Consider the following 17,959-nt stretch of genomic DNA (forward strand, 5'->3'; position numbering starts at 1 on the left):
ACCTTCTGATGTCCCAAAGACTTCTAGTTTGATGTGCCACTCTGACTTCTCTTGGATGACCTTCAAGATTCAGAACCATCCGGGACATAACTGAAATCTAATAACGTCTCGATTCACTTCACTCTCTCTATTGCTAGCTAATCATTTATCTTCTGAAATGTCAAGTCACTCCTTTGCTCAAAATTATCTTGCTCAACTCGTCTTACCAATGGAATTAGGAAAATCATAGAAAATCAAACTTGGCAGGGCATAAGGCCTTTTAGTTCAACAAGCCAGTGAAAGGGCCAGAGCAACTGCATTCTTTTCATCCAAGATCCAGCACAATGGAGTTAGCAGTCCAGGCTAGGCTGAGTAGGATTCCCTGATCAGACCCAACACACTTCCACCCTTTGGCCTTCATCACTGTTACCGTGCTGCATACCACAGATATGTGAAGGTCCTCTCCACAGTTTAGCAGGAACCAACCAGCCATGTGAAGTGACCCTACTTTCATTTGTAACACTTTCTCCACGAAGAATGCCATCACCCAAACCCACCTGTGCTTTCAGAGATACTAACCATTCCTCAAGGCCCACATCTTCCATAAAATCTTTCCTTGTCCCTGCAACTGATCTTAATAATTTCCTCTAGATTTTCACTGTATTTACTTTATGGGGATTTTTTGCACATTCTGTCTTCTAGTATGATGAGTTCATTATACTTGCGTGTTATTACCAATACTAGATTAAAAATGCAAATGGAAGAAGAGTCACCTTTCCTTATATCCAGTTCCTAGCCCACTGCCAAAATCAAGACAGGCACGTAGATCACTGTTGGCTGGAGTTTCTGACAGGAAAGGAAAGACAAATGATTCAGGATCTAGAAAAGTCTGAAGATTTAGTTTTGACTGACATGGAAGATACCAATCTGAGACTTACAGTTAAATTTTGATAATTTGGTGCCTTCGTGCCCAATGGGTTCAAGGTAACACTAAGTGGGAGAGCATTATTGTCAAGACATACTTCAGCCTATTTCAAAATTTTGCCTAAGACAAAATACTTACCTGTGGGAAAAAACTTCCTCTCATCCCTTCGTTCCTTCCCCTGAGAAAAATTAATTCCAAGCTCTATACAACTAATTGAAAACTCAGATGTAAAGAAAAGTAAAAAGCAACCATACACAGTTTAATTATAACATTAAAAATAGCTTTTCAGCCAGGCATGGAGGCACACACCTGTAGCCCCAACTACAGGTGCATCAATTGAGCAGAAGCATCAGTTGAGCCCAGGAGTTTGAGCCACCCTGGGCAACATAGTGAGACATCATCTTTAAATATTTTTTTCAGTTAACAAAAGCCCACTAAAGGGCAAGTCTAGAGAACACAAATCTGAGATACTTAGAAAGCAGGTATATAATTTCAAAGGTATCTCAATATGATTTTTTTGACTATAGGGAACCCATGTGTCTACCTAGCACATAATATGCATTTTAATTGGTATACATGTTAAAATATCTATTTTTAATAGATGTGCCATGATCCAGGGAAACTCTTACGATCCCCTGAAGGGTGAGTAGCCACAAAAAATAGGATCCAGCATTAGCTATATAGAAAGAGACATCTTCAAATTGATATACACAGATTTTTGAAGATTTTTAAAAATGCTGCTTAGGTGGCATTGGTATGTCGTATATTGGTTGTGATTCAAAATACTTTAGTATGTAACTACATATATATGGCATTTATAACCTAAAAATTGATGTCCCATGCAGTTTAAGGTAATTCAGAATGAAGAAGGCAAGGGAGACTAGAATACCTGGAAATGAACTATATACTAAGCACAACAAACAGACCCTTATAAACATTATTTGAAATCACACACATCTAAAAGGCAAAAAAATAAACTTGCCTCTCATTATCAAGAACACAGGTTATGATAGCAAACCTATTTACTTGTTTGATTTACTAGAAGAACCTACAGAAACTCTCCTGTCACATACCACATTAGCTCTGGGGACACAGCATCCAGTGGAGCAGACATGGTCTCAGCCCTACTGAACTTAGATTCTAAGGAAAAAGACCAACAAATCACTACTGTCAACAGGAGAAAGCTCTCAGTTACACCTTCATGCATCTGCTTACGTCTTCGTTCTTCAGTCTCCTCTTTTCCCATTTACAAGTTTGTTCTGCTTTTTGAGATTCCGTTTCTCTGATTTTTGCACTTGATCTACAGTATTTTCTTCTTTAATTAATTTGCAATCAAAGAGCCATGCTTCACCTGTAACACTGCTTCCATAAGCATGCCATACACTATCCCAATCTTTTCCAGATGACTAAGTCACCAAGTTATTGAAAACAAGTCTAGGGCTAAGGATATAGCTCACTAGAATAGCATTTGTCTAGCATGTACGAGGGCCTGGGTTTAGTCCACAGAAATGCAAAATAAAACAAAAATAGCCTGAGCCTAAATAACAACAAGCAAGCTCTGAGTGAAGGCTAAATAAGTATTTTATATAATTGTAATATATAATTTTATGCAATATCCAGTCCTTCTTTCTGATGTACAGTATTATTTTAGCATCCCATTGACCCTGGCATACATTCAAGAATTTAATATAAACAAATGTTCTACCCACAAAATTCCCCACTTCTCCAACTCCTTTCTTTAAGTTTTCAAGCCTTCGTTTTTCAAAGCAATATCCTTACTGCCAGAAATGTCTTCAGTATCTAGAGTACTTACAAATGGTATCTTAATATTAGAGCCCACTATTTCTCAAAGAGCAGCCCTGAGATCATCTGCATTAGAATACCCTAAACTGTTTCTGAAAATGCAGGTTTCCTGTACCCCATCTCAGACCTAACTGAATCACATGAGGACCTGAATTTCTTTAAAGTACCCAGGTAGTCTGCTGTGCAGGATGCAGCTTGAAACCACTGATCTAAATACATGAACAGCACTTACTGAAGATGTCAGTCTGAGCCCTGAACACCCACATCCTCGAGTTAATTATCACAGTGCAACATTCACTCACTGCCCCTTTCTGCAAAGCACTGGATATAAAATTAAGTTTAAAAACTCTAGAAAACTTGAGGCATTCGTAGGTAAATGGACGCAACTTGAAAACATAATGTTACGTGAAATACGTCAGGCGCACAAGCTCAAATACTGCATGGTATCTCATATTAAAGAAAAAAAATACACACACACACACACACAAATAATGAGCAAATAGAAGAAAGATAAACAGGAAGTAATGACAAGTCCAAATACTTCCCCAAATTACATACCGTTTTAAAAAAAATATTTCAATATATATGCTAATTTGTTTCATTTGTACTAATAATTTATCTTAGTTCACTGAAAAGAAAAGTTGTGCTATTATTTGTTTCTTTTTTGTACGAATCTTCTTGGTTTATGTGCTGTGCTGAACACCTACTTCAAAGATAACAATATACAATGTAGCAACTATTGTTACATTGGGTATAAAAATGTTATATTTTTTCATGAAATAAAAAATAAATGCATAAAGTAAAAAAAAGAAAAGCTCTAGAAAATAAAGTTTAAAGCCAATCTCTGCCTGAGGAGCTCCCACGCTAAACAGGAAGACAAAGTAGAGACATTCAAAGCACACACATTCAAAGCACACACACGCAACATTTCAGGAGTCCAGGGCACAGGCGTGGACACACCGAAATGCAGTCAAAAACAGAGCAACACACTGTTAGGACTCAGACCAGAGCGCTTCCAGTGCAACACTGGGGAAGAATGTAAAAGGTGAGACTTTTTAGTGGGCCTAAAGACATGTGGAGATTGCCAAAGGACATTTAAGATCAAGGGAAGATATATATAATAAGATCTCCTGGTGCCACAGTCAACACAAAAGAGAAACAGAAATGCCCTGGAGAATTATATATATAAAGCTTAGATATTGGTTTGGAAAAAACCATCCTGAAAAGAAGTTTTCCCAAATATGTATTATCTTTCGAGGCAGACAGAAGGTATTGTTATTCTGCTTAAAGATCCCCAGTTTATAGATGACGGAACTAAGCAGCACCTGAGGACCTTTGGCTGGGTCCTTACTGTGAGCAGAGATGGTTCATTCCTTCTATCAGGGACTCACGTTGGCTCAGCCCCACAGCCTCCAGCATGAGGACCCTTCACTGATTACTCATCCTTCAAAACAAGAAGCCATCCAAAGTCATCATACTTCTCCCTCCATCTGTTTCCAAGACCCAAGGGGGAAAAAGGTGTGTGAGTGTAGATGTATATTTGTGTGTTTGCCCATCTGTGTGTGGAAGTGCATGCTTATGCATGCATGTGTGTGTGCATACATGTATGCACAAAGTGGGAGATGTCACTAACTTAACTGACTCCTCACCATTTCTTAATGACTTTCTGTGCTTTAGTGTTTGCATGGATGCTTCCATGCCAGCATATGTGGAAAATCATACTGAAAAGTAAGTCAAAGACTCTATGACTTGTTATCAAGATAATCATCCACAATCATTGTCCTGGGTTAGTGATATGCATGCTTGGTCTGACTATGTTTTCCAATTTGATAGCCACTAACTACACGTGACTATTTAGATTTAAGTTCCTCAGTTGCACTAGTCACATTTCAAGTGCCCCAAAGCACTGTGGTTAGTGGCCATCATACTGGCCATTCAGACACAGGTTGTGCCCATCATGGCAGAGAGTCAACTGGAAAGCAGTGCACTGGAATGTTGTCCTTTCCAGAAACAGAACCACGGATCCCAGTATATGTAACCATTGTTATCTATAAGTAGTTTAAAGACATGCTAACAACAGTAATCAAACTCCTGTCCCTTACCCTTCTAAGAAATTCATGTCTTCTAACTCAGAAATCCTTTAACCCCTTGGTTTCATGGTTGTTTTCATCCTGGCTTCACAAGCAGATGCACTTCCACCTCCCCTGCAGTAAACTCCGAAAGGCCAGCACCATATTGGTGTACAGACTCCCAAAGTAACACAGTACACTGAGTTCCTGCAATTTAGTTTTGATTAAAAGATTACCAGGTAAAACCCATTACTAATGGGAACACTCAGAGAATAAAAGTGAAGATATAAAAAGAAGAAAGAAGGAAAGTTTAAACCATGATAATGTTCTGCGCTCCTTTTATAACAACTGCTTAAATGGAAATGTTGCTTGCACTACAGGTTTAGAAGAAGAAAAAAATAAAATTATTTTAGCAGTGGGTATGAAAATGCACTTAGGTGACATAAATCAGAAAAGTACTGGGCTATTACCTGCACTACAACACTGTCATTGGCCAGCACAGAAAGACTGAACCCTCAACCACCTCGGGATGACAAAACCAGCACGCAGTGACCTATAGGGACCAGAATGCTTAGCTTAGAGGAAATTTTCAATTCGATTCTTATTCAAGTAGTTATAGCATTCTCAAACCTCAAGCCCTGGCCTCCAAATGAAAGCTTCTACTTTCACTCTGACAAATGCCTCCAGAACACTCAAAAAGTAAATTTCCTTCATGTTTTCATTCGGATAGTTTCTTCTTTCTTTTTTTTTTCAGTATCCATATAAAATATGACTAATATCTGATTTTTTAAAATCCTATTGAGGGCTGGGGGTTTAGCTCAGTGGTTCCCCTGCCTGCCTCGCAAATGCAAGGACCCAAGTTCAATCCCCAGTACCAAAAACAAAACAAAACAAAACAAATAAAATCCTATTGAGGGGAAAATTCCACGTATGAAGACACACTGGACAGCCCTATGAAGACGGAAAACACTAAACAGGACGAGGAGAGTGATTGTGGCTTATTGTTAGTGTGGCGATGTTAATGCACTTTCTGATACTTCTACAAGGGTCTGGCACTTCCGCACAAGCCTGGGAAGCCGGAGATACCCACAGGCCCACCTTAGAGAAGAGGGAACTTCACCGGAAATGAAACCTAGCAACAGCACTGATGACAAGTGAAAGATTCAAGATAAAGCCCAGGCGGGTGGGGTGCTGAGTGTGGCCTCCAGAGGAAGTGAAACTTACAACAGGGCTGAACGTACTTCATTTTCCACAAGAAAAGTCACCTACTCTCGTACCCTCCTCATCTTCAGCTCCGTCTCTGGGCTCAACATCCTGACCCTCCCTTCCCTGCCAACATTTAGATCCATGACAGGTGACAAACCAAAAGACCAACCCTGCAGAGTCCCAGGTCGGACCTGTCACCGGCCACAAGCTGCACATCTGTACCCACTTCTCCCACCATACTGTACCCCCAAACCTGGCCATACTAGAACCTCAAAACATTATCAAGCTCTCACTACATGAAAAAGAGGCCTGAGCCTGAGATGTGTTCAGGGTTTGCAGTCCCAGTACAGGTGAGGGGCACAGTGGTTAAGCACTGGGCTCTGGCACCAGGCCCTGAATGAAAACATGGGCTTCACTGTGGATCCACGCGTAACTGAGGTAGGTGTTACGGTTTACTTCTAGATGTCCCCCCAAAGCCTGGTGCGCGCATAGGTGGGGCTTTGGGGAGGTTACTGGACCATGGCAGCATGATATTCATCAGTGGATTGGTCCACTGATGAGTTTATAGTTAAGGTGATGTTGAGAGGTGAAGCCTGGTGGGAGGAGGTGGTCACTGGGGGTGTGCCCTGGAAGGGTCTCTGCCCCTCCCCTCTCCCTTGATCTCTCCCTCTCTCTCTCTCTGTCTCTCTCTCTCTCTCTCTCTCTCTCTCTCTCTCTCTCTCTCTCTCTCTGAGTCCTGCTGCCCTGCCATGAGCTACTTCTTCGCTGCAATGTCCCCTTGCCATGCTGCCCTGCCTTGCAGCCCGACAACTATGGGACTTTGGACTGAAACCTCTACAAACTGTGAGCCAAAATAAACCTCTCCTCCTCTAGTTTATGGGTGTCAGCTACTGTGTCCCAGCAAGGAAAAAGTAAGACACTGGGCAAGCTCTTTACCTTCTTTGTCTTAGTACCTCCTTGCTTACAGTATTTTTTTTGCAGTGCCAAGGATGGAACGCAAGAGCTCACCCATGCTAGGCAAGCACTGTAGCACTACAGCTCATCCCTAGTACAGTGATTCCATTTTCTCATCGATCAGCTGCAGTTGCCATATGCCACTGAACCTAAGCTGCCCACCAATTCTAAACATGTGCATTTTTTCACATTTTAACATTTATGAAATCAGAATGTCTTGATATCGATGGCATTTTTCAATTAATTGAAAGCCCTACATTTTTTTCTTACAAAACATATCAAATCCTATCTTACAACTGGTGGTAACTTAAAGTATGAAATATAGCAGAAACCACATCATAAGGTTTTGATAAAGATTAATTTAAGTAAAGTATTTAGGACAGTGGTTGACCTTCAGTAAGCTGTTCAATTACTAGTTATTTCTATCAAACTTACAACTCTGAAAATGGGCAGCCATCAGAGAAAATCTTTACATGTTTACTCATAAATTATGTGTTAGAATGATGGCTGGTACTGAGGATGGTAGTTTATGCCTGTAGTTCCAGCTACTAGGGAAGCTGAGGCAGGGGAATCCTTTGACCCCAGGAGTTTGAGGCCAACGTCAGAAACATGAGGCCTTGTCTCAAAAAAAATTAATAAAAGAACAAAAGATGTTTAATGTAGTGGTGTTATGGGTAAGGTTAAACGCATGCTCAAAATCTGACATACTTTCAGCCCTTGGCACAGTGCCTGGTACACAGTGAGTTCTCAGTAAACTGCTGACTAAAGCAATTGAATGTACAGCCTAGGCTTACCCCAGCCAACCACTCCCTGTCACACACAAACATCCAATATCCCTCCTCCATAAAGGGAAGCAGTAGGCACATGGTTCTCTTATGTTCAACAACAGAGGAAAGATTCCTACTTTTTCAAAGGCCTTGAACACTTTCCCAGTTTGAGACTCACTGCACCTTCTCATCTCTCCTAATGCTCTCACTACCTCCACTTTCCCCAAATTTAAATTCTGAACCTCATCCATGAAGGCCCAAGTCAAATTTTAGCACCTGGAAGAAACGTTTGCCCATCTTATTCTCCCCGATTTGGACTTCTTTTTATGCCTTCCCATCAATTAATCTCAGCTATGACAAACACTTGATTTGGACCTCACTGGATAGAGTACTACTGTCTACCTGTGTTAAGTTACATGCAAGAAGGAGAATGGTGTCTCCACTGTCTCTACGTCCCTGGAAGGCTTTACAAGAGGGAATCATCTTGGGTTCAATTTGAGTTTTCCTTTTGTGCACTGAATTGTGCCCCCCCGCAAAAGATAAAGCCCTGACCTCGGTAGCTCAGAATGGGACCTGATTTGGAAAATCGGTCACGGCACCTGTATGTAATTAGCTAAGATGACGTCACACTTAAATGAGGCTGGGCCCCAATCCAACATGAGTGGTGTCCTTAGAGAAGACAGGGACACACAGGGAGAATGCCATGTGAAGAGAGGGCAGAGATCTGAGTGATGATAAGGCAGGGTGTCCCCAGGACTGCCGCTGTCACCAGAAGCCGGGAGAGGAACCTTGGAACAACTCCTCCTTCCCAGCACTCAGCAGGAACCAAGCCTGTGGGCACCTTGATCTTAGACTGTAAGCCTCCAGAACTAAGACATGAGACTGCTGCTGTTCTCAGCACCCTAGTCTGAGTACTTCATCACAGCAGCCCTAGCAAACACACACCTCCTCACTGAGACACCGTGACCTGGATCCTCGCCACGGCTGGACTGCTCCAGCCAGCCTCTCTTAATCATCTTGGGGCCTCACTCCTCCCTTGAATCAGAGCTGGAGAAGTCGGAGGTCCTCCAGGGCCAATCTCAAGCCCTGGCCTTTCTCATGCTCTATTTTCCCCCCGCCCCTCATCCAGCCCACCTCAAACACCATCTCTATACTGCTGCCTCCCAAACTGCTATCGCAAAGGATCCCCCACACATCCAGCTTGTTATCTGACACCAGACTATTTTTCCATTGAGATAATTCAAAGTCACTTTAAATTCAACAAGTCCAAAGCCACCACTCTCTTTAAACCCACTCCCTTCTTCTTCCCTCTCAGGCACACAAGCCACATATTTAGGTCTCCTCCTCAGCTACTTCCTCCTCTCACCATACCCAACCCACCATCGAGCCCTATCAGCTCTCAAATTTCTCAGATCTCCTGCTCTCCCTTCTCTACTTCCCACCTCCAGCACTTGTTTCATTAACCACGGTGGGTTAATCCAGTATGGCAAACCACTCCACGGATTACTGCAGCAGCCCCTTAACTAGCTCTAGATTCCTCCTGACTGCTCCACAGTCCATAGACATACTGAGAAAACTTCTGTGGCTTTCCATTCATTACAGGATAAAGACCAAGATCTTAAACTACGTCCTCATGGACTGGACCTGGCCAACTCTACCACTTGGCCTCTCTTGTTAGAGGGGCTCAGGGTCAGCAGTATTTCCTTGTCTCTATCTGAACAACCTTACTTACTTAACACCTCCTTATCAGTCAGTCTAGGTTCAAGACGATCCTTTCTCTGAAGAATTTTCCTTGAGTTTGTAAAAAAATTATACTTCTCTATGGTCCTCTCTCCTAGCATTCTGGTCATTCCCATCACGAGTTTAAGAGAACTTATAATTATGTACCTGCATGATTATGTATTACTATGGATGAGGATCCCAGACCTATCTTCCTCCTGCTCTATCGCCAACCCTTGGATCGATGGCTGGCATGTATCACTCAATAAGTATTTGTAAATAAGTTAGTGAATAGTTACCAAATGTCACATACAGTGTATGTTGAAAGAAGTTATTGTTTTAATTGACTACATGTTATAATGTAAACTCTCTTAAAAGATGTGCATGGTATCTTTTTAATTTTCCAAAAGCTTACCTACTGTAGCACAATGGACATGCAATAAAGGATACAGACCATAGTTCAGTGTAATTTAACTGGATTTAAATACATTTCTTCCCTTATGGCACTGTTAAGAGTTATACTGCCATAAACAATCGTTAATTTATGTCACTCAAAATTTCAAATCTGATGAATTATAAATTCTTTCCTACTCTTAACAGTCCAGATCTGAGTAAATGAAAGTGAAATAATTACTTCATAGGTGATGTAAGAATTGGCTTTATCAGTAATTCTTTCTTCTCTGGGATTATCAACATACTCGATAGGAAAAATAGAATATGCTAATAATGAGAAAAATAAAAACAAGTATTCCCTCACCAAAATGAAAGAGTCACTTGCTTCAGGCCCGTTACAAAGTTTTGCTGAAATTTTTCTGAGTGCAGCTCTTGATGCAGCAGCTGGGAGGGAACAGCAAGAGCTACCTCTGCAGAAGACTGTATGTGAGGGATTTCCAGGGAAAACACACACAGCCCCAGCTAACAACTCTTGCATGAACTCCAAATCACTAAATTGTGTCCTCATTAACAGAGATGACAGAGAATGGAACACTTTTTTTCTAAATGACAGCGAGATGCTAATATTTTAAAACTCATTTTCTTAACTAAGCAGCTTTGAAACAGCTTCAAATGATTTTGTCCTCAACAGCTGTCTCAAACCTTGGGACAAGGAACCCCAAAAGAAAGACAGCAAAGCTAACCAGCACCTTCAATCACATCTGTACAGCAGATGCACAAATTCTACTTTTCACGTAACCATGTTGTCCTATGGTTTTAACAAGAGCAAAGTCAGTAATGAAACGGAACTGCCACCAGTCTCTACTTCTTAACCCTTGCTTCCACCCACCTCCTCCCTGGGGAACCTTCCTGCTTTTATTATTAAACAAGCTCAGAGTTAAAACTGCTACCACACCCAGAGGGTTATGTGAAGGTGGATGCTTCTCCCTTCGGCTGCTTCCTCCTGGCCCTTACACTCTACTGGGTCCCCTCTACCTTTAGATTCAGCTCTGAACACAAATGCCACCAGGAGAAACCCAGGACAGCAGTCACAGATCCGATGCCTCTTGCTGCGTTCAGACATGTGCACTGGCTGCTTGACTCCTCCGCCCGCGGTTCTCTCAGGATTGTCTAGGAGACTCTGGCCCGGGAGGTCATGCCCAGCTGACCTCCTCAGAACGCGATACCCCGAAGCACAGCTGTAAAAACAGCACTGTAATAAGGACTTTTTCGCTGATACACAACACAATGGCCTCTCGATGGAAGGGAACTAGCATGTTCGTGTAATTACATAAAAGGTGAAACAAATAAAAGAGGCTTAAGTTATAGAAATGGATTTTCTCATGATCAAGCTATATAAAACAAACTGTGACATACAGGTTCCAACCACTTAGAAAACAGGGATGGTATAAAAGCTCTTTGACTGAGAGCACTTGAAGTCTCAGATTAAATCACTCCCACTATAATTCTCTTTTAAATATAAACATCTATACTTAACACATCCATGCATTTCCTCATAGCATATAATTCCCTATAGATTACTTCCAAGTCATACAACTTTGATTATTTTAAAAGCACATTCTTCTTTGATTTAAATATCATTATCAATATTATTATCAACTCTAAGTTTATCTATCTATCCTGTTATTTTAATTAGTTAATGACATTTTCATTCACTCAGACTAGCTTTCTTAATTCCAGTGCATTTCTGGTGTGTGTTTTTATTTTAGGTCTATAAAAACACAAGCAAAAAGAGCTCTCAAAAATTATAAAGACCTCTGAAGCAAGTCATTTCAACTCTCTTTCTTCACAAGGCAAAAATCCAAATAATAGACATAAAAGGAAAATTACAAAACGATTTCTGCAGAATGCCCTTTTTTTTGGGTACTGAAGATTGAACTCGGTACCTTGTGTCTTCCAGGCAGGCACCGGAACCACTGAGCTAAATCCCTGGCCCTAGAATGCCCTTTATTTATGTGAAATGTATAAAACAAGCTCTGCTTTCTTCCTTTTAACAGCAGTTTTCTTTTAGAGCTTTATACTTAACATTTGATTCATAATTATATTATAAAAATTAAAAAGTGAATCCTACTAGATTTTCATTGGATAGGCCAGGAATGCATGCTACCAGCAGAAGCTGAAACAAGGAAATGTCCACAAATATCTGTGCAAGTCTAGGTCTAAAGTAAATCTCACATATGAGCCTTTTTAACCCCAGAATCACATTGCTATTCATGAAACATGTCATAATGCAGTTTATGATATGGACAGTGTATCGGCCTTCTATTCCAGGGCCCAATGTTATAAATATCCTCTTATTTGCCTTCTACAAATAAAATCCATGTTTGGAAGAGGTTAAACCTTAAAATTTAGGAAATAAAATGTAAGCTCCATTAACTATACAAGACTAGTAAACAGCACTTTAAAATAATTTCAAGTTTACTTAGTTAAAAACCAATACCCTGACATGGATCTCATTCAATTTCTTACACATTTCTAGTGACTATGCTCTAGTCATACTAATAAATTATAAATAGATTTATACCAACTCTATATTGGCCACTGATGGTAAAGAGTAAAGAATCTAATCTCTCAAAGGAGACAGACATCTCTGTAATAATCACCTAATCAAACATTGTAACTACAGGAGTTAAGAAACACTCTATTCTGGGTAAAAACAAAGAGTTTTCTAAAAACTGTTTTGTGTCTTGAGACATAAACTTTTCAAAAGTATTTCTCTAGTAAGAAAGTTAGTAGCTCAATCTTCCTACAAGTCCAGCAAACATTTCCTTAACCATTCCAGCTCCAAAGAATTGTGGTCCCAATTTGCATAACTGAGGTCACACAGTTACTGCCAAAAAGAAAGTCATAAAGGTAAGAAGAATGTCTCCTCTGATGTATTCACCTACCTATTTGTTACTATGTTATCTTGGTAGCTCCCAGAACTTGAACTCCAAAGGTCATGGCACTAAGGGCTGGCTTTGATCCAGTCCTGGATCACAGTTCTATACCAGCAAACAACTCACAGCTTTGCTCGGTGGTGGTATCAAAGCGGCCCCCTTTTGTACATCCAAGTAACAGATTTATATTCTCGGTATCACACAAACAACCAAGTTCCCACCCTATGGCTCAGATCTTTCATGTCCCCTAAAAGTCTCACGTTCAGGGACAGGGCTTTTGGAAGGGAACACTATACTCATCAGTTCAAAGCTGGCTGTGCCGTTTGGTTGGAGGTGAGTCACTGAAGGCATGGCCTGCAAAGGTGCATTCTTGTCCCTGGCTTCTCCCTTCTCCTCTCTCTCTCTCTCTCTCTCTCTCCCCTCCCTCCCTCCCTCCCTCCCTCCCTCCCTCCCTCCCTCTCTCTCTCTCTCTCTCTCTCTCTCTCTCGGCTTTCTGGGTGCCATAGGGTGAACAGTTTCCTACACCAGGCTCTTAGAACATGCCATTCCTGCCTTGGAGCCAGTTAACCATGGACTGCACCCACTGAAACTGAGCCCAAATAAACCTCTCCTCCTTTAAGTTACTGGTATCAGATATTATGTGCCAATAACGGGAAAGTAAATAATACACCCCATGACACACAGCAGAAGGGAGAACTCAGTGGGCAATTCTCCAGGAAATAAATTCCCAATATATCTTATACTCCAAGCTTTATTTCTTTAGATGCTACATTATTTATTGTAACAGAGGAATAAATTTGCCTTAGCAGGGGGAAAGGTAACTACCATCAACAGGAAAAAAATCTTTTAATTTTCTGAATAAATAATTATACCATCGTTTTTCCTACTTCAGTCCTTCATTCGCCCATTAAATCCACCAAAGATACACTAAGCTACAATAAGGAGCCAAGCCATGTAGTCATGAAAAAGAGAAATCTGAAATTAGAATTCAGACCACCTGAACTTAAACTGAAACTCTGTGTGTCCTTGGACAAGATATTTAACCTTCCTTTTAGATTTTTCATCTATAAACTAAGGTGACTACCAACCTTTCCTCATAAAATAAAGAATGTGAGATAAATAGGAAAATAAATTAATTAAAACAAAGGTTCTAGAAAAATGGCTGGCACTTGATTTTTAAAAATCATCACTATGAATTAAAAATTCCACCAGATCTTGATGTGACAAGAATACATAAGGCTGGTCAGGGATTTAGCTCAGTGGTGCCGCCACCTGCCTTGCAAGTGATTTAAATGCTTCCCCTACATTTACCAGGAGTCACAGCTTAAACAGCCATTTCACTAAATAGAAAATGATAAGACAAAAATGAATGCCAAAAATAAATGCCAATCTCCCAATTCCTCAGGCACTTTCAGGTCTTTTATTCTTGAAGTCTCTGTGGAGTACTTGGTACTGATGCTCACAGCCTCCTAGGGAAATTCTTGACTCTGCTGGCTCCCGGAAGACTCTTAGTTACCCTGTGTATCTCTAGTCCGTGTCGTCATGGTGCGTCAGATCATACCCCCAGTGATCATGATCTACTGCTTGTTCTTTAAACTTCATCCACACTGAGCTATTCAGAATCCCCCAGACTCCCAATGCATCTTCAAAACCTCACCCAGCCACTCTGGAAGGCTCTGGATCCCTGCAAGGACAGCTGAGGAAATGTTCCCTTCACTTCTCCAAGGCTCCTTGCCACCTACCTCCTGCTTCCCTTTGCTTTAGCCTTTATCCTACAACTTCCTAACTGGACTTATAGTGGCCTCCTTCACTGATGTCTCTGAGGGTAGCAGCTATGCGTTCAGTGTTGAATAAATTTAAATGGCACAAATAAAAATCAAGTAAGTAGTCTTTTTAAATTTTAAAATAATAAGAACCACAATGGCCTAAGCTTCTTTTCCCCTTACTACAATTTACTAAATGTTTACTAAGGACCAAATACTTGGATTCATTTAAATCCTCTTAATGTCTTGCTCAGAAGTTACGCTTCTTTTACAAATGAGGAAACCAAGGCTAAGAGAAAAAGCATAGCTTGTTCAAGACTGCATTTATGCAATCTATTTAATCTTTTTTAGTCTATTTATAGAAAGTGACCACAGCGATGTTCAAACTTCAGCAGGCCACCTCTGAAACCTACACTCCTGACCACCCTCTCTTCATCTGCTGCAAATGTGATGAAGCAATAGAAGTGGCTCTCCACGAGAATTATGGGTCTTATACCTTTTAAAGACAGATTTTAAAAATTATTTTGTCCATGCATGAGCACATAAATATATAGCATCCTCGAGAAAACAAAACTGATTTTCTGTAAACCCTACCCAATATCTAACATTATCAATAAATTAATAATTAGTAATAAATCAGCTATTGTTCATTGTATCAGTACAACAAACAATAAGGAGAAATATTTCATAATTGAATACTTATTAACGATTGAACAAACATGAACAAAGTGTAACTGAGAATATTAAGAATAAAGTAGCACATTAATGCTATGTGTAACAGTTATAATCATGGTAGTGATGATCTCCTACAGGCTATGAGCATTTTTACTTAGTTCCATCCAACCAAGAGACTGTATGAACACCTAAGAGAAGACTATCTTTTCTTAAGACTATTCATATGCCATACCAAGTAATATTCTAGCTGAGAAGCTTTTCTATAGGGATCCCAAACAGCCTGCGTTTCATTTGTCTGCACCTCAGTGAGACACAGAAACCTCACAATTAGATCAGCGCTTTCAGGAGATGAACATCAATTTCTAAAATCTACATGCAAACACTCATTTTGTCACAAATACTTATTGAACACTACGATTTGCCTAATGCAAAATGGGCCTAATGCAAAGTGAAAATGTAAGGCCCCTTATTTAAAAACATAAAAGTTCAAGACAGGTACAGAAGAGCATTGAACCAAACACGGGGACCTTCTGCTCTGGGGATCACTGTGGAAGCCGCAGCCCTGGCAAGCTCTCCTTAGGCACAGCAGGTATAGCCAGTGCCTTTTAATCCATCTCAATTAAATCCACTCCTGATCTGTGGGGGAAGAAACCAAATACAGCATCAACGATCTTGTTAGGCAATGAACAGTCAAACAGAAATTACATCTAAGCGCTTAAAAAAAAACAAAAAAACCCCTATAGATCCCAAACTGCTCCTTAGAGTCTCAGGATTAAAGTCCCAGGTAAAATTATTCAAATTCAAGCAGGCTGGTCTTAAACTTTCCCAAATGTCTTCTTTTGTAACTCAATAGGTTAATGAACTTTTTAAAAAAATGACTTTCATCAGTTCAAAAGGGGGAGTTACAAATCACCAGAATTGCTAAATACCATACTGTGCTTCTTCCAATGTTTCAACCGAATAAATGTTCACTGCACGCCTATTATATGTTTACATCAAAATATATCTATTTTTAAAAATCTACATAGGTCTCACTTTTGCTGAATTTAAGCCACTAAACAAAAAGCGAATTCCAAAAGTACGGCTTGGGAACCCAAAACAGCATAGGAAATATGAGGGATGGTGCTCAGCACCTGTGTCTGGACCAAAGGCTGTGAGCAGGGTACCATTCTGGGCACCCGGAATTCACACAGACAAGTGAAAACTGGCCCTGTCCGTGCAGTTCAGTGGGAAAGGCAGACAGTCGACAACTAATTCTATTTTAAAATACTTTAAGAAATCCTTCAAAGTACAATTCCAAGATAGAATGAGGGCTTGCATTTATTCTGGGATTTTCAAACTTTTCAAATGGGCAGTTAATGATACTCAACCCAGCCTCATCAGAACAGTACCTCTGGCCACAAGGAAGGCACAGAATTTTTCTCAACACAAAAAGTAGGATATGGCCCCAAACTAGGAATATTTGTAATTCGTGTAAGAATCAAACCACATGGTTGGACCACAATGCTAGGTGAGGTGCTATAAAAATTCAGACTGTGTGCAGTCCCCATAGCAGTGGTTTTTATACAACAGCATGTTAATCTCCTGGTGATTATGAGATTCAATTACTCTAAGGATCCTACTTAGCACCTCCAGCAAGATGCTGAACAAGAACTCGAGATTACTGTTAATACAAACCTGGAGGAACTGATCCTTACAACACAGCTAAAGAAATATGTTTGTGGTACCAGAATAATAAATGGCAAAGGTAGATTCAGCAGCTCTTAATTCTTACAGAAATTAAGGAGACTAACGACAGTGAACCCACATATAATGTGGTCCCAAAGGAAGAAGCTAACATTCACTTGAATATACCCTTTTGGTTTTATTGGATATAACTTCTGTATTTTACTAGGGGGAAAGAAAGGAAAAGAGAATCACATAAAAAATTAACGTTGACCCAGCACTCCGGGAGGCTGAGGCAGGAGGACCACAAGTTGGAACCCAGCCCGGGCAACTTAGTGAGACCCTATTTCAAAAAATAATTAAGCTCAGTTTATAAATTCCAACTTTATTTCCTTAAGTAGGCCATTGAGGATATCTCTACCACCAGAAAATTTTTTTGTGAATTTTATAGCCAAATGTTGGTAGGATAACAACATGATGAGGCCCTAATAAAAAAAAGACAAGATCTTTGTATTTTATTTTGTCAAAGCAAAGAAAAGAGCTACCCCAAAGGCATAATTTCAAAATCTATTTTCTCCTATTCCAAATCTACTGTGACCTGAAAGTTCCTTATTGCATAAATCAGCAAGAAGTTTCCCAAGAAAAATGACACTGTACTATGGACACATTGAATGGTCATGTGGGTACTCTTTTTTTTGAAGGAAAATACTTAACGCAATATTGCGCAAGTCAGTGGTTAGCTTGGTGATTGGGCCTACACCTAAACACAAACAATGCACATTCCAAGGTGGAACAATTTTCTAGGTTTAGGACAAACTACGAAATAATATTTTCATGTAGTTAAGTCCTTCCTCTGTCAAGTCTTTGATACAAGAAATCTTAGCAGACCTCCCCTTGAACTTTGGCATTCCTTCTGTGTGGCCGGAAAAACAATCTACCACTACAGAGCCTATTCATTACTGAACCCCGGAAGCCCACAATAGCTGTGGAGCTTCAGCTATCCTCAGTAGCACACTTTAAAGTGCAGAAGACGCAGGATTCATGCCACTAACTTACAGCGTATGCATGCAAAACACTGATTCTAAAACACAACTTGAAACAT

General features: G+C 40.3%; 1 protein-coding gene across 10 annotated transcripts in view; it reads right to left on the reverse strand.

The window, feature by feature from the left end:
* Positions 1 to 17,959, reverse strand: part of Hivep2 (HIVEP zinc finger 2) — a 182,523-nt gene that overhangs the window by 145,737 nt on the left and 18,827 nt on the right. The window lies entirely within an intron of this gene.

The sequence above is a fragment of the Heterocephalus glaber genome, unplaced genomic scaffold (assembly GCF_053883595.1).
Source record: "Heterocephalus glaber isolate CG9 unplaced genomic scaffold, H.glaber_assembly_v1.0 deba00001550, whole genome shotgun sequence".
Taxonomy (NCBI): domain Eukaryota; kingdom Metazoa; phylum Chordata; class Mammalia; order Rodentia; family Bathyergidae; genus Heterocephalus; species Heterocephalus glaber.